The 12,221-nt window shown below is 33.7% G+C and overlaps 1 pseudogene; it reads left to right on the top strand.

Moving 5' to 3' along the window:
• The first annotated feature begins 11,376 nt into the window (after nucleotides 1-11,376).
• Nucleotides 11,377-11,892, top strand: LOC149203305 (PRA1 family protein B1 pseudogene; annotated as a pseudogene).
• Nucleotides 11,893-12,221: the final 329 nt, after the last annotated feature.

The raw sequence follows: 12,221 nt of genomic DNA on the forward strand, positions 1-12,221 counted from the left end.
GTAGATTCTATTTCGATGGAAATTTAATAAGTATAAAGATGCTGTTAATTTGTATGGACGTTTGTTTCCATAAAAATTATTTATATATGTTATCCTATAAATTATTTCAAATGCATTCATATGATGTATATTCATATAACCTATTTAAGTGACATGATATATTTAACTAGTTAAATTGAAATAAAACATATTAATTTAATTGTATGCCAAACAACAATCATTTTTTGGAAAAATAAACAACAACAACAACAACAATGGAAGGAAAATTGGAAACCACGCTAGAAGCAAAAATGGACCCCAAATCAAAATCCAAACTGGATGTATCTTCTAGTGCTACACCTGGTGCTATTTGCAACACTTGGAAGCAAAAAAAGAAGCAACAATAGAAGCAAAAATGGAAGCCACACTAGAAGCAAAATTGGAAACCACACTAGAAGCAAGACTGGAAGCAAAATTGGAAGACACACTAAAAGAAAAATTAGAAGAAACACTAGAAGCAAAACTAGAAGAAAAAATGGAAGCCACACTAAAGCAAAACTAGAAGCAAAATTTGAAGCCACAATAGAAGCAAAATTGGAAGCAAAATGAGAAGTAAAATTGGACATTAAAATAGAAGCCAAACCTAGAGCCAAAATGGAACCAAATTCTAGTGTTATTTTTGGCAATAAAACAACACTATTCCTAGATTTATTCATGGTAGTCTTTACGACATTATTCCAAGCGATATTCATGGTGTTATTCTTAGTACTACTTACGCCATTATTTCAAACACAAATTTCGACGCAACTCTTGGCAAGATTTTGGGCGCTATTTCTGGCACTATTTTTCCAGCACTAATCTAGGTGTTATTTACGATGTTATTTATGGACAAATTTATGGCGCAAAATCTGGCACTATGATAAACATACCTGGTCACGTCCATTTTTGTGTCAAAAAAGGTGTATAATTCATGAACTGAAAAACACTAAATTCCAACGCTATTTGCTTGTTCTGTTGTAGTTTAATAAGAGGAGGAAATAGAAAAATGGTGCCTAATTCTAAAAATTATAGAGGAATTGCATATTCACAATAGTGAGGGAATGTGCATTAACATAGTGGAATTAGAAATTTCACCAACCAACCAGTATCTAGTTAGCACCACATGTCATCCTATGTGGCACCCCACTAAAAATGGACTTGCTAAAATTACAAAACCTTTAAAATATAAAATATTCCAAATGATATGGAATGTCTACTAGTGAATCAAAAGTGGTCATATGATCCCCTAATAGTGTCTAGAAGAGGATCTAATGATGCCAAAGTGTATTTTCTGATGATGTCCTAATAAACTATTGAGTGTAATGCACCCCAATAGGGATAAGGGATAGGAAAATGTTTAAGGGGCCTTGGACCTTCCTAGCTTTCCTCGATTATTCAACAACCAACAATAGATATTTCCCCAACAACTCAATGAATCCATAATATAAATCTATGGGCCATCCATCTGGCCCAATACTCTTTTCCTTTTGGAAAGACTTAATCACTCCTTCAAGTTCTACTAGAGAAATCTCAACTATATATTCCAATTTTTTCTCTTAATTTACAAACATAGGAAAAAGGAAGACATTTACAAAACTTGAACTATGTTTTCTCTTGGAGGTTCCATAAATAATTTCCTAAAGTGGGTAGTTCCTAACTTAGTAATATACTACAACTTGTTCACCTCCTCAACATCTCCATTTGAAATGGTCATTGTAATTGTTTTGATATTCTTGTACATTACAACATAATTATGAAAAAATAAAGTATTCGCATTACCTTGAGTGAGTGAATGCTACTATGGATACCAATTCTTGACATCATCCTTAGTGCCATCACCAAGTGCATTTTTTCATAAAACTTTCAATTTCAAGCTATGCGAAAGACAACAATCCAAGGGACATTATGCTTTGTGTGAACTTTATGTCAACCAACTCTTTTATGCATTGTAAGTTTTTTGCACAGTCTATAAGGGGGCATATTTATGATAAGAAAAAACAGAAAAATCTCTCCTATGCAAGATTATTATCAACTTGTGTGACATATCATTGTAAAAACACCTTGTAGAGTCACTTTTGTGTCAAATGTGTGTGATTTGTGTGTCAATAGCATTGTAGTTCATCAATCTGGGTGTTCATATTTCATATTGACCATTGTCAATGTATTGGATGCATGTTCTACTAACATTGTGATAGTGTTGAAATACAAAGTTATTGGGTCATTTCACATCATATTTGCATGTTATCAATGTCATATCACACTGAGAATGTGTCATTTTAACATCACGAATGTACCAACTTGTATTACTTTTGCATTGTTTGTTCATCATGGTAGAGTTGTTTTTATCACATTAGCATCACATATACATCAAACAATGTCACTTTATTACATCACAATTAATTTTGTTCAACCAAATTGTATCAAACTCAAATTTTATTAGAATAAAAAAAATTGTATTGTTTTAGCGTCAATGTTTCATTGTAATTATGATCATGGTTTAATTATTCTTATTAAGTTAATTATTTAATTATTGCAATATGATGTCAAACCTTACTAGGAAAATTGGATTTTTATGGTTTTTTTATTAGGAAAGCAGGGTTCAAAACTTGTGGATAATCCAACCACATTAAGGGTTGGTGAGTCCCAAGCAAAGTGCAATCCTTGGGTGATTTTGATGGCCTAGATACCCTTGGGTCATAGTTTCTTAGATAACAAATTGATCCTTAAACTACAGACACACTTGGGGAAAAATGTATATATTAAAATTATTATTATTATTGATTTAATAATAATGGTGATGATAATAAATTTAGTTATTAATAATTTTCCATGGGGAATATAACAATTGACAAAAGAGTGTATTGTTAAGGCTTATGTGAAGGTTTTTGGTTCAAAACCTCGTGGTCTAGTTAAAATATAATAATAACAAATAATTTAATTATTAACGTTTTTTTAAATAATATGTATATATTGATGAGAAAAATAATTAGTATAAGTCTATTTTATAGTGCGGTAGCAATGAGAGAAAAATCCATATGTGTGTGTGTGTGTGTGTAGATATATATATATATATATATATATATATATATATGTATATATATATATATATATACATATATATACATATATATAGATATATATAGATATATATATATATATATATATACATATATATATATATATGTATATATATATATATATATATATATATATATATATATAATTCTCACTCCCTTATTTTATTGTACTATGTTAGGTTGTTAACCTAGCCATTGTTAGATTTCTTGATGTGGTAGAACCTATTAGTGTTCTTAGTATACATACGAGGTATGTGTGTGTTAGCTACATACCCACACTTTGTTATATTTTATAGATTATTATGCTAGATGATTAATTAATTGTTAAGCTTGATTAATGAATAAGCTATGAAAAACCTTAAGCTTGATTAATTGTAAATCATATGATTATCCTTAAGATCGATTACTAGTTGATATAAATTAGCGATTAATTAATCGATTAACCCTTAATCCTAACTTATATCAAATTAACTAATTCTATTTTATCATGATTTATTTAATATTTTGGGATCCTTATGAATCCATAGGTTTGACTAACATTAAAATATATTATTAATCATTCATTAATGAGGAATAGTTGGGTGAATAGACCACCCAAGCTATTAATTAAGACACATGGGAGTAGGTGGATATATACAGGGTGGATGGGGGGAGGGATGTGACTTGAGGATGGTGTCGACGAGGGCATTAAATGATTGTAGGAGATAGGGGGTTTTTCATGGAGAAGGTCGGGGATTTTATTTTCACAAAGAAGTGGGGAAGGGAGAGGTGGGTGAAAGGAGAGGAAACTTGGACAGTGGAAACTTGGATAGTGATGTGGATTTTGGGGTTGGGTGGTTTTTGGATTGAGAACTTATATACACTACAACTATTGTGTGCACTTGGGTTCAAAGGGCAATAGAACCTATGGAAATTTCCTGAGTTAGGAACCCAAATAGACGAGGGTTATGGAACCTATGGAGGTTTACTAGGTTAGGAACCAAATAGATTGTTCCTAGTTGGAAGGATAAGATATTTAGTTAGGTAGACCCATGAGGAGCATTGCAATTGAACCAATGTAACAAAGTATTTTCATGTTATTTTTCAAATTTTTGAAATTTCCCATGAATCAAATTTTACATGTTTTAAAATTATTTTTCAAATAATAAATGCACAATGGAATGAATAGAGAAATATCGATTATGTATTTGTACTAATAATTTATATTCTATGTTGATAAATTTTGTTACAAGCTTGGGGGACCTTGAAAATGGGGCCTCACTTGTGCTATCAAAGCCTAGGTTGGGAATCTAGGGCCTAAACCACCTATATACTATGCACCTTGAGACAACCTAGAAATTATATATATACTCTCTTCTTACAATCATAAACCAAGAACTACTAAGAAATCCTTCATAGTGAGGACACCTTCAATGTAGAAATCCTAGAGGAAATTTGTTATGAAACCAGCTCAAGAAAATATAGAAAAGATAAATCAACGCCTTAGAATTCAGCCTCTTCGAGGGGGCAACCTCCTTTACATTACATAAATGAACAATTCTTTGATGATACAAATGAAAAGACCTCCTTTCTATATAGGAGTCTAAGGGGTCATAACATAATCAGAGCCGACATAACAATAATAACAATAGTGGGCTTCTATGGGGCACAATAGTAACAATATGGGCACTAAATGGGTACATAAATATAATAAGTGGGTTATACTAATAACAATAAGGGGTTACACTAGTAGTATAGGGGCCTAACATGCCCCTCTCCTTCAAAAAGCATTGTCCTCAACGCTTGAGTAGTTCTTGATGCTTCTATATAAAATTCTTGTCCTCCCATGTGGAATGTTCAGCGGGTAAGTTCTTCCACTTGATGAGATACTCTGAAATTGATCGATTTCGTAGCTGTCGGGTTATTGTTTCTGTGACTGCTCCAGGTTCCAATATGGTTTTTCCTTCCTCTTCAATTTCTGGCAATATTGTTTGAATTGGGATCTTTTGCAACTTTTGAATAAGTGTCCATACTTCTTTGTCCTTCTTTCATTCATCCCTTGCTTTGTTTATCCAATCTGTTTGGATAATATAAATAGCACAAAACAATTCTTCCACATCCTCATCCTTGAAGAGTCTTCCCATTCAGTAAGGTTGCCATTTTTTAAGTGCGTGTAGTATTGCCAACATTTCCTTCTCATAAATAGCTTGCTTGAGATGTAGTAGTAAAAATACCCAATCACCTACATCAAAACATTTTTCACTACGATGTTGATCTACCTATTGTTTTGTTTGATTTTGCACCGAAGTGGCGTTATCCTTTAAAAGTTGGAGAACTTGTTGTTGATTCTCGATGTGATCTTTCACTGCTTGAACCTTTTTCTTCTTTATATGTCCTTCTATCTCTAGAGTTTGAGGAGTGGTAATTTCTTCCAATCCTTTACAAGATATGGTCGGATTCATTTCTTGATGCTCGATGTGATATTTCACTTCTTGAACATTTTTCTTCTTGATATGTCCTTCTATCTTGATAATTTGAGGAGTGATAATTTCGAACAATGAATTAAAAGATATGGTTGGATTCATTTCTTCTTTCTCGATGTGATCTTTCACTTCTTGCACCTTTTTCTTCTTGATATGTCCTTCTATCTTGAGAGTTTGAGGAGTGGTAATTCTTGCCAATGCTTTACAAGATATGGTCTGATTCATTTCTTCTTTATCTAGGCTTTGTTCCTAGAGTATATCCTCTTCTTTTGACCTTTCTTGCTCCTTTTCTTCTTCCTCTTCACAATCTATGTAGAATAATTTCTTCTCAGCACACTTATGACTTTTAGTGTATTTGCTATCACAACTGTAACAAAGACCTTTTGCTCCTTTTTCTTCCAATTGTTGTGGTGTCAACCTTATAGGTTGTGGAAGACTAGGGGCAACAAAACTTCCGTCTTTATAGTTGTGAGTGGTATGCTTCCTGGTTGCCATAATTTTGCTTTCCATTTTTCTTGCTAACCTGAATGCCTTTTCTAATGAATCAGGTTCCCAAAGGAGAACATCATGTTGGATATTATCCTTTAAAGACCCTATGAACACATCAATCCTATGCTCCTCTGGAATATCTTTTACCCTTATGTTCAATTTTTGGAACTCGTCAATGTGCTCCATTATTGAACCCTTTTGTTTGAGACTTATCAATTGGCTAAAAAAAGTGTTTCTTTTTGTATCCTCATAATGTGCTATCAATTCTTCCGTAAAAATTGCCCAAGTGATAAATGGTTTACGAGAGAAAAGCCATTGATATCATAAAAACTGATTTGGTTCCAAATATAAAGTTGTCGTACGTACCTTTTGTGTGTTTTTCGCATTATTGATATCGAAGAATTGCTCCATCTGTAATACCCATGTGGTAGGATCCTTGCCATCAAACATCCTCATATCGATTTTTGGAATATGGTGAGTCTTCGATCCAACATTAGCATCTATGGAATCATGATTAACATTTCTTTTCTTCTCATCATGAGTTTCCTTTAGTACCCTTTTACCCTTAGGGACCATTTCTTGTAGCAACTTATTCATATTTATCTTCAATTCATCCATGTTTGTCTTCAAATCTATCTTCAAATCATCCATCTTAGCTTCCACGTCAATCATCTTAGCTTCTACGTGTTTCTTTAAACAGTCCATCTTAGCTTCTACACCTTTCTTTAAACCATCCATATTAGCTTCTACATCTTTCTTTAAACCATCCATCTTAGATTCTGTTCCTTTTTGTGCAAGGGACAGTTGTTGCACTTGGTCTTGTAATTTTGATATATCATGTTGCATTTCTTCCTCTTCTTCATGAGTCATGCTAGAGCTTTCAGGTTCCTTACTAGGTGTTTGCATTTTCTTTCCTCGGGGCATCAGTTACCGATAATAATTCTCTACTATTTCCTTTGAATTCCTTCAAAATAAATTTTCAAACCAAGCTTAAGAAAAAATTTAAGAAAATCTACACACCTTTTTTCACTTTGTAGGAGCTCGATATTGCCTCTGATGTATCTCTGTACTTTCCAATCATCTAGTTCTAAATTTGTGAGCTGTAGTATCCCTCTGTGTCCTCTTTCCAATGCCACAAGACTGACCCAAATTGGATTCTCAAAGGAAGAGTTATGTGAAATCTCCCACAGTGACTTACTTATAGACTAGTTCAGTAGAGCAAACTTGTACGACGTGCCACGAGTCACTATTTCGACCTTTGGATCTCAAACATGCATACAAGAAACTACAGTCCATCCTCTTTTTGCACCTTCTTACGAAATTTCAATCCGATCCCCAGAGAGAAAGTTATGACGATTTTCCCCAAGTCCCCTGTTTTGAATGTAATTCAGGAGTCTGCAAAAAGATCAACTTCCTCAAATCATATCTCCGCAAATATCATGTGAAAAGCTCTGAACTTTGGACCTAATGTTCAGTGCGGTTTCTTCTCAAATGGGTTTTTCTTTGCAACTTCTGGAACGTCACAGAAAAAAAAGTTATAGCGAAAATGCCGCGATGACCTGTTTGGAGCAGCGAAACCCTAGAATCCAAAGTTCTGATACCAAATTTTATGACACTAGCTCAAGAAAAGATAGAAAAGATAGATCAACACCTTAGAATTCAGCCTCTTCGAGGGGGCAACCTCCTTTACATTACATAAATGAAAAATTCTTTGATGATACAAATGAAAAGACCTCCTTTCTATATATAGGAGTCTAAGGGGTCATAACACAATCAGAGCCGACATAACAATAATAATGTAAGGGCACAATAATAATAATAGTGGGCTTCTATGGGGCACAATAGTAACAATATGGGCACTAAATGGGTACATCAATGTAATAAGTGGGTTATACTAATAACAATAAGGGGTTACACTAGTAGTATAGGGGCCTAACAAAATTCCTTGTATCTAGCCATCTAATTCCAATTTGGTTAGCATAACAATAATATCTAATGGAATAACCATAAATGCTAGAACATGAAAACCTAATTCTAGACCAAGCAAAAGAAACTATAAAAGTTGTGCAATACATATCTCAAGATATTAGTTACACTTTATAACAAATAATATGTTCCTAAAATAAAAAGAAAAATACAACATTACCACTATAATAGTTGAAAACTTAGGTCACAAACTAATATACCTAATTAAAACTAGAAAAATCAATACTTATATAACTTGAGATAAATATTTGTAAGATACAGGAAATGCTTTACCCAATTTTTTAAAAAATGCAAATGTGAGACCAAATGAATAATACATATCTAAGTGCAAACATGTATCACCAACACACTCCCTTGGGCATTCAACAGAAAATTGAAGACATTGAATAAGAGGCCACTTAATAACGAGAAAATATTTGTGATTCAAAGATCATTGCTTTAGTCTCGAATTGGGTCCCTGATTTGTGTAATGCTCGAGGTCGAAAAAATAAATACCTTCACACCATCGATCTCTATTGGCAAACCAAGAATATCTTGGGAAAAGTCCTATTCGATTATAATGAAAGCAAGGAAGAGCTTCTCCTCCACATGGAGGAGTTGCATTTTCTCTATTATCGTATGGATGAGCATATGGAATGCATGGGGGCAACTACTCTTTGCATAAGAGAGCTACCTCCCCTAGGAAACCCCGAGAGCCCTACACTTTCCAACTTTCCTTAATGTATTTATTATGTATGTAGTAGTTAGCAGCCATGTTTTATCTTTCCTCGCTATCTAATTCTATGGGTTTTCATGTTTTAGTTGTTATTATGTCTATGGTTGTCAATCCAAGTTTTTTGTATTGGAGACACATGTCACATAAACCATGTCTTGCTAGATTTGAAGGATATGAGTCTAATTCTCAACTACTATATTTGTTTTGGTTTCCAATAGACCAAGGCAAATTAATAAGTTGAACAAATTTATGAGATGTAAATATTTTTTTTGTTAATATAAAATTTGAACTTAACAAAAAGAAAAGAAGAAAAAAAAGACAAGTTTAAGTACAAATTTGTTGCAAGAAATATATGTGTGCGTGTGTGTGTGTGTGAGAGAGAGAGAGAGAGAATAAGATACTTGTACCATTCATTAGAGAAATTTTGAGGTCTAAAATTGGCCTCAAAACAAAAATGTACGACCAAAATCAACTTTATAAGAACCAATAGGATTCAATTTGATGATGTCAACCATGGGGGATGATTCACCATTTTTGGTGTAAAAGACTTAAAGGATAAAAAATAAAAATAAAAATAAAAAACTATTTTTCAACTCGTATTTACGACTTACCCCTCTACAATTTTACTCAAATTTCAAGCAGGAGCACTCGTTGGATGTGTAATTTAATCCCTCATCAAAGGAGTAGTCATGTTGCAAACTTTCGATGGACCCTACTACATGAAAAATGAGAAATACATGAAAAACGTGATCATGTTTTTTCATGTATTTCTCATTTTTTGTGTAGCAGGGTCCATTGAATGTATGCAACATAGCTACTCCTTGAATGAGGAATTAAATTTTGCATCTAACGAGTGTTCCCGCTTGAAATTTGAGTAGAACCATAGGGAGATAACTTGAAAATACAAGTTGGAAAAGTAGTTTTTCTTTTTTTCCTCTAAAATTTGATGATGTAATCAAATATTATTTTTTTATTTCCAGTATTGTTTTATAATATTCCTTAGGAGACCCATTTTAGACCTCAAAATTTCTCCAATGCAAACATTGAAATTGACAAAAAATATGGTAAAAAAAATTAGGAAAAAAAAATTGATCCATGTCTTCGATGTAGCTAGAATTTAATATTTCCAAGATAGTGTAAAACTCAAACAATTGTTTAAGAAAAAAATAATGATAGATATATTTCCCATGTTTTTTGTCACATTTCCTATAACCCTCAAGATGTTCTCAAAGTATATAGAAAATCCAAAATGTTGATAGATAGATTTTCAGAATTTTGGCAAGTCAAAAATGATTTTTTTGAGTCACGTTTATGGTGAAATTTCACTTGCAGTAGCAAGCTACTTTTACCTAGCAAATCTACCCCACACTTGCCCTGACAGTAAAAAGTTACAATCAAAGTAAGAAACAATACAATCCCAATGCATACATCCCTACGAAATTACAGAGAGAGAAGGAACCAGACTTTATATCATGAGAAGCATGTTAGTTGGTGTAACTAACTTGGGGAAAACCACCAGAGATACTTGCCTATCCATGCTCTTGGATACCTGCACACAAGAAACAAGTCACTAAACCCTATATCGTACAAGAACTTTTAGCATTAGCACATGTGTGAACATTAGAAAAACAATATGAGAAAATGAAGTAGTGGCGGAAAAGCATGACATGTTTTTATTATACCAAAACAATATATTACATCGTCGTGCCCCCTGTGGTCATTGTTTGTGGTCCTCCTCTCACCGACACTTCATTATTCACTTTGACAATGATGGAAGGCTTATTGCAAGGAAACCTATAGGTTTCAACATATGTTAATTTTTCCTCTCTATTGATCTATGGATAACTTACTTTTATAGATACCTTTAGTTAATGATCACATTGAATCTAGACATCTTTTTTACCATGTCTAGTCGTTTAATCCTTATTCTCTTTGAGTGGTCAACATTGACTTAGTTTAACCTTATCTATGCAAATTATAGCTATGTTGCTTTATGCCGGTGTAACTAGGACATTGTTAGGTCCCTACTGCTTGATGTTAGATTACATAGAGCATTGTTTGGCTTAGTATTGTTGCACTCTAATGACAAAGGAGCTTTGAAGACACCAATTGTGGATCAATTTCTGTATTTTGACTTTCAATATGTTGTTCCCTTCTAATAATAAAAGACCCAAAGGGCCACTTTTTAAGATATAACCAAACCAATACTAAATTTTAAGAAAAGTAAACTCAAAATAAAAACTAAAACTAAAATCAAATCAAATCAAATATCCTCCCAAATAACTCCAAAACATGTAACAGGTAGACTACGGCTTTGGGAACTCGTTGAATAGGGTTCTTTGTCTACAAGTTCTGTCAAGATCCATCCAATGCCCACCTCGATCACAATCACGAAGAGACATGCTTGTGGGAATTGATCGATGGCATGCCATGATCAGTTTCAGCAACGTCGGCCTTGAAATAATGAACGATTGTCATCGTTGTTATTATATATCGATACATGAAACGGCATAGTCATAGGTCAATCTATTACTACAAATCATCTTTTTTCTTCGTAGGTGGTTATAATTAAGTAGCACCTGTGGGGAGGGCTGCACATGATAGTACTTATTGGGGCTCGCACCGTACAATGACGGCGGCTCCAGCGTTGTTCTCTCTGCTTGTAGAAAGCGCTCGCAGCTACCTGTCGCAGTGCAGGCCATGGCGACAACTCATAGCTGATCGGAGCTCCGTAAGAATACCAGAGTCAGTGACAGAGTCGAGGAGTAGGATCCGCAAGAATTGGGCCTACTTCCGCGTCAATTACGTCATCCTCCTCTTCGTTGTCATGGCCCTCAGCCTTCTATCCCATACCGTGTCGTTGTTCCTCATCGTTGTGCTTCTGGGGCCGTGGATGTTTCTCTATCTGCTGAGGAGAGAGCCCTTGGTTGTGCTGAATAGCAGCTACAGCCACAGGGAGTTTCTGGCGATTATGATGATGCTTACTCTTGTTGTACTATTTTTGACGAAAGATGCGGTGTTCGTTCTTGGGGTGTTGATGGTTGTAGCGGCCATCATTTTCACCCATGGGACTTTTAGAGTTCCTGTATATGATGATGATGTCTTCCTGGAGAGCCGTGCCGTCGAACTCCAGTTGATTCATTAACAAGTTATCTGTTCTGTTTTCAGTATCTTTGCGGAATGCCATTCAGTTCTCCCAATTTGTCTGTTATTCGAGTAGGTAGAGATACTAGAAGTTTGTTCATGATTTTCTGCTCATGTTCATTCGATGTTTCAACTTATTATGTCCAATGTTGTAACGTTTTGTGATTTGAAAATTTTGTGAATAATAAATTATTTCTATAAAAGGTTAATATGATATATGGTATGGAAAAGATGTTGTAATATTTTATTATATTATGTTAAATAATTTGATTATTTAAATTATTAGTTATTTTTGAATTTTTAATTTAGATAAATCATAATTTTTTCTAA

This window comes from Pinus tabuliformis, chromosome 2_1, assembly GCF_031772625.1.
Source record: "Pinus tabuliformis cultivar Carrire ecotype Pingquan chromosome 2_1, CPIR1, whole genome shotgun sequence".
Taxonomy (NCBI): domain Eukaryota; kingdom Viridiplantae; phylum Streptophyta; class Pinopsida; order Pinales; family Pinaceae; genus Pinus; species Pinus tabuliformis.